Source organism: Emys orbicularis, chromosome 3 (assembly GCF_028017835.1).
Source record: "Emys orbicularis isolate rEmyOrb1 chromosome 3, rEmyOrb1.hap1, whole genome shotgun sequence".
Classification (NCBI taxonomy): domain Eukaryota; kingdom Metazoa; phylum Chordata; order Testudines; family Emydidae; genus Emys; species Emys orbicularis.
In genome coordinates this window covers 38,870,486-38,876,485 of record NC_088685.1, presented here as the reverse complement: position 1 = coordinate 38,876,485, position 6,000 = coordinate 38,870,486, and the positions used below count along the sequence as shown (strand labels likewise).

General features: G+C 38.4%; 1 non-coding gene across 1 annotated transcript; it reads right to left on the bottom strand.

The window, feature by feature from the left end:
• Window positions 1-5,749: 5,749 nt before the first annotated feature.
• LOC135876902 (U1 spliceosomal RNA) lies at window positions 5,750-5,913 on the bottom strand. The gene has a single exon (XR_010561322.1). It is a non-coding gene; the product is annotated as a U1 spliceosomal RNA (small nuclear RNA).
• Between the last annotated feature and the right edge of the window lie 87 nt (window positions 5,914-6,000).

Genomic DNA, 6,000 nt, shown 5'->3' with positions numbered 1-6,000 from the left:
ATCAAGCCTCTCTTTATAATGGTTGCCATTAAAAAGTCAACATTTGCTAACAGTTACCACAGTTATTTCCTACTCTATGCTTTCAAATATCATGTGTGATAACTGAAAGAAAACACTAATCTTTTAATGGTGAACATTTTATCTTCACAAAATATGAAACAGTATAGGAACATGTGTCAAGCAAAATATCAACCAGATTGAATTGGTATTATTTCCAGTAATCACTATAATTTTTGACAATATTAATATATTTATTGCATAAGTGTGGGGAAATGTTATGCCATTTTCTGTTCTTGTAACAATTTTTGTCACAAAAATGAGTTATCACCACAATTTAATGGCTGGCATCTCTCTCTCTGTCTCTGATAACATATTCTGGCTCCTATGACAAAAATTAGAACAAGAATGAGAAAATGGCATAAAGTTAATCCATTATTTGTAAGATTGATTGTAGCAAGAACAGGAAATTGCAAGTATTACATCACCTTGCAGAACATTATGGTGGTTCCAAGTCTGTGATTGTTTAACACTTTGACAAGAGGAAATACATTCTAAGGCCTGATCCTGAAAACACTTTTGCACATGCTCAATTTTACTACTCTGCGTAGTACCATTAAAATGAAATAAAATGGCAGTAAAGTTAAGCATGCACATAAGTGTTTGCAGGATCAGAGCTTAAGTCAATTTAAAAAATAACTCCCTAAACAGACTTGATTTGCAAAAATATTCATTCCACTTTCACATCTCTTTTTTATTATTTTGTCTTTTTAGGCAGTGATCCCAATTTACCAGACAATGGGAATGCCAGGTGCACCAGTTTACAATATATTGAGCCTTATTTAGCATCTATAAATTCCATTGACTTCAGTGGGAGTTATGCAAGCTGAGCCACTCCAGAATTGGGCCATCAGACCTTGTTTGTCTGTTACCTGCTATTCAAGTGCGTGTGCTTTACCACCACAAAGAAGCTTAATCTGCTCCAAAACCCCTGTCATCTGAAACTCCACTATAGATCAGAACCTACATCATTTAATAGATGTGCAGCACCAAGATTAATCATCATGAGCCTGATCCTGCAAGAAGTTAACCACCCTCAACTGCCCATAGGACTGAGTCCTAAGGGAGTAAGAAGTAATCTAAACTAAAAGTCGCAAGAACCTGAACGACTAATATTGATCCATACACCAACAGAAGAGAGCCATTACTGTAAGCTTGAGTGGGGTATTTCGTACTTGTTTTTGGAATTGCTGTTTTCTTGGAAAAATCTTTACCATTCTCCATTTAGAGGAAGGTTGTTTATACTAAGTCGTTGGGAGTGGGAAGGAAGAAACCTGTAAATTATCTACCATTGTATTACAGCTGCCTGTATTGTTTTGGCCTAAATTAAGTGAGTGTTAACACAGCTTGTTTACATTAGCAAATATACTTATTTGGTCACAGCTGTTCAATGTTTCTTATAAATAAATAATCATTTACAGCAAGCATATATTCAAGTAGAAAAGATAGTAAAATAAGTTTGTATTATTCTTACTATGCAATGGCTAGCGCCCTACCCAACCTGTTCCTTTATTAATAAGTGAACACCTCTCATGACCAGTGTGCAGAGGCAAATATTTTTAAAGCTAAGAACACATCAGCTTTGCAAATGCTTTTTGAACAGAGAACCTCTAAGTATATTTCTCAGCAGAGGTAAAATTGGCTAGAATAATTGCTTTTATCGATCTGGGTAATTAATCTTATATGCTTATCACCATGGTATCTGAACACATATGATAAAACCATCCTATCTAATGAAGCCAGAGAATCAATATTTTATAGATAGATATTACACATTTTAAATCATTTATGTGGGTTAGAATCTCAGTGTTTTGACTGGGAATTAAGCAGTTAACATCAACAGAGAAAGATCTAAAGAGGAGACACAGAACAGCAAAGGTGAAGCCTGCTAGGCTGCCTCTTTGAACCCCCTTAAGGACTCTGCAGTATTGCCATCACTCCAGAGTTTAATTTGGGCACATTCTGAAAGTCTTATAGTCTTCTTCAGGGAATCAACCCCTGACCATCATAGATTCCAACACTCTTGCTTTGCCTTGGCTATGTTTGATGTTTATATTTTCTTTATGGGAGATGTGGATGGTTTAATTGACTCAAGATAATGTCTTAGCAATCATACAATGTATTGTTAGTACCTGGTGAAACCTTGTTATAGATCAGGTTGAAACCCTATTGAGGTTGATAGGTATGACCTCATCCTTCAGTTAACATAATTGTAAATATAAGAGCCACCTAAGACAAAAAGTATGTGTGATGAACCCACCCAGGAGCTTTGGGGCTGAGTATTGCTTTGGTAGGTATGTGTAAAAGTGTGAGAAAACACACAGATACTGAAGTCACAAACAAGAAAGAGGAAAAGAGGCAAGAAAAGCCAAGCAGGAGCTGTAAGCACAGTGTGATCCTGGAAAAAGGGAGAGAGAGAGCTTTAGGGTAGGGTTTTGACTAGAGTCTTGGTGATGTAAGCTAAGAAACTGCTCCTTTTGTCTTCAGGGCTTTGTACATCCTTGTAAATAAACAAACCTGCATCAATGAAAACCTATCACCAATTTCTACTTCAACTGGAACATCCCCAGAGTCCCAAACTTTGACTAGCTGCACTTTTACTGCTGATACTGGCTGAAGGAGGTAAAGAAAGAAGAAGAAAATAAAAATAAAGTAAACCACCAGGTTCAAGACTAATTGTAGGGAAAGATTTCAGAGTAGCAGCCGTGTTAGTCTGTATCCGCAAAAATAACAGGAGTACTTGTGGCACCTTAGAGACTAACAAATTTATTAGAGCATAAGCTTTCGTGGGCTACAACCCACTTCTTCGGATGCATAAAGAGTGAACCATATATTGAGGAGATATATATACACACACATACAGAGAGCATGAACAGGTGGGAGTTGTCTTACCAACTCTGAGAGGCCAATTAAGTAAGAGAAAAAAAAAAAAAAAAAAAACTTTTGAAGTGATAATCAAGATGGTTCAGTACAGACAGTTTGATAAGAAGCAAGTGTGAAAATACTTACAAGGGGAGATAGATTCAATGTTTGTAATGGCTCAGCCATTCCCAATCCCTATTTAGCCCTGAGTTGATTGTGTCTAGTTTGCATATCAATTCCAGCTCAGCAGTCTCTCCTTGGAGCCTGTTTTTGAAGTTTTTCTGTTTTAAGATAGCCACCCGCAGGTCTGTCAAAGAATGGCCAGACAGGTTAAAGTGTTCTCCCACTGGTTTTTGAGTATTATGATTCCTGATGTCAGATTTGTGTCCATTAATTCTTTTGCGTAGAGACTGTCCGGTTTGGCCAATGTACATGGCAGAGGGGCATTGCTGGCACATGATGGCATATATCACATTGGTAGATGTGCAGGTGAACGAGCCACTGATGGTATAGCTGATGTGATTAGGCCCTATGATGGTGTCACTTGAATAGATATGTGGACAGAGACTGCTGAGCTGGAATTGATATGCAAACTAGACACAATCAACTCAGGGCTAAATAGGGATTGGGAATGGCTGAGCCATTACAAACATTGAATCTATCTCCCCTTGTAAGTATTTTCACACTTGCTTCTTATCAAACTGTCTGTACTGAACCATCTTGATTATCACTTCAAAAGTTGTGTTTTTTTTTTTTTTTTTTTTTTTTTTCTCTTACTTAATTGGCCTCTCAGAGTTGGTAAGACAACTCCCACCTGTTCATGCTCTCTGTATGTGTGTGTATATATATCTCCTCAATATATGGTTCACTCTTTATGCATCCGAAGAAGTGGGTTGTAGCCCACGAAAGCTTATGCTCTAATAAATTTGTTAGTCTCTAAGGTGCCACAAGTACTCCTGTTATTTTTGTAGGGAAAGACTGAACTAATGTTTAGAGAAGGGACTGGGAATCAGGATGCCTAAGTGGTTTTCTTAGCAGTCCACTAGTTCACGATGTAATGGTGGGAAAGCCACTTACCTTTGTGGCTCTGTTTTCTCCATCTGTAAAATAGTGATACAGCTGACCTGTATCATGGAGATGTGAGTCTTAAATCCATAAACTTTTAAGTACTTGAAACCAGAAATGAGATGACATAAAATAGAAGGGAGTCAAGGACAAAGCCTTTGGGTACCACTGAACAGACATTCAGAGTTAAGGCTGTTTCCTTGTCCTTAAACTCTGTCTTAGTAGCACAAGCAGCATTTATGTAAATTGTGGTATACATAATTCTATAGGTCTTCATAATACCTATATAAAAATGGAGCAGTGTGTAGGTATTGTTGAGATCCTATAAAAGGTATGCACTGTTACAGGTGCAGCTGACTGTAACCCAAAGGGGGTGAATTAAGAATAAATTGGCAGATAGCAATGGGTTAGGGGTACAAATATCTGACCCACCGAGATGCCTGCTGGTAATCCCCCAAATCTACTACCCAGTATCTCAGAGAATTCCAGGAGGCTTGTAATGAAAACACAAAATTCACAAAAAAGGCACTCAGATACTACACTCACGGGGACAATATAGATGCCTATAGGTAGGTAAATAGCAAGATAGATGTAATTAATATGGTCATAGCAGTTACCGATGAAAAAAACCATTGAGTCCCATCCAGTCCATCTCCTTGGTAATGCGGGATTGTTCCTAATATTGTCTATTACTTTGCCCAGGGTAGTTTTAAAATTCCACAACTTCCCTTTTTTAGCAAGTTTTTCCTGATATTCTGCCTTTCTTATACCAGTCCAAGGCTTCTAGTTATAAATCTATGTACCACTTTTTATAATACTTCCCCAACTTTGGTATTTACACACCTCATATTTGAAAACTATTATGTGTCCTCTCACCCATTTAGTCATCTCATAGCCTAAGTATACATATTTAATTTCCTAGTACTGTCATGTACTGACCAGAACTGATGCAACATTCCAGGTGAGGCTATGCAGGGTAAAATTGTCAGAGGTGCGCAAGAGTCTTATCTCAATGGTACTCACAGTTAATAGGAGTTAAGTACTTTTGAAAACTTTACTCACAATGGCCGTTTAGAGACAGGATTATTATCTCCCAGATCCATGATGTGATGCCTCAGTGTATGCGGCCCCAACATGTCTTTGTTTTCATTTTTTTAAATGAGAGAGAAGTTTGAGACATTTAAACAACAGAAAAAAAGTAAAATCTCAAATTCTTGTAGCAATAGGTATCAACAAAAGCATTAACTTTATCACTCCTTCCTTATTTAAATAAGGAAAAAAATAAAGGGGCTCTTTTAAGATCTGTTACTCCAGATACAAAAGGGAACTGGATCTGCCAAAGGCAAGACTTGTCCAGCAGTAGAGGGCTACATTCTTTTCCCTTTACATTGAGCCCTGTTGATTTCACTGGGACTATGTGTGCAGCAGGAAATTATGGCAAAATCTGGGCCAGAAACTATATTTAGCAAAGGTATCAAATCATAAAACGCTACACATGGGGTCTATTTCACTGCTGTATATGTAATTCACTGCAGCTGAGGCGCCCACACACCACAAATCAACTGTGTGAAAGGACAACACCCCACCCTAAAAACCCTCACTAGCTAGCAAACTGGCAGGAAATTCCACCCTTACGCTCTGTCGCCAGCTCTCCTCTGACTGGAGAAGGGCACAGCACTTGAGAAAGGAGTGCATGGGCTGTCAGACAGGAAGGCCACATGAAGTGGCTGCAGAGACACAGCAAATTGAGAGCCTGAGCGTGGGGCTGGAGAAAGTATGAATGCAGTCCCCTACTACCACAAACTATGCAGTCAAGTTTCCCACATTTGGAGAAATCACAGGAGTCAGCACAGCCCAAGGGCAACGGATAAGCCTCACCCCAGGGAAACCACCTTGGTGATGATGGTATTTCCCCTGAGCTACAAATTCATATCTAACTTGCTGTATTAATACTATTACCTCTCAATCTCTTTCAAATTCTCAGCTTTCTCCTTTTCATTCAGGACTGGTTTACAC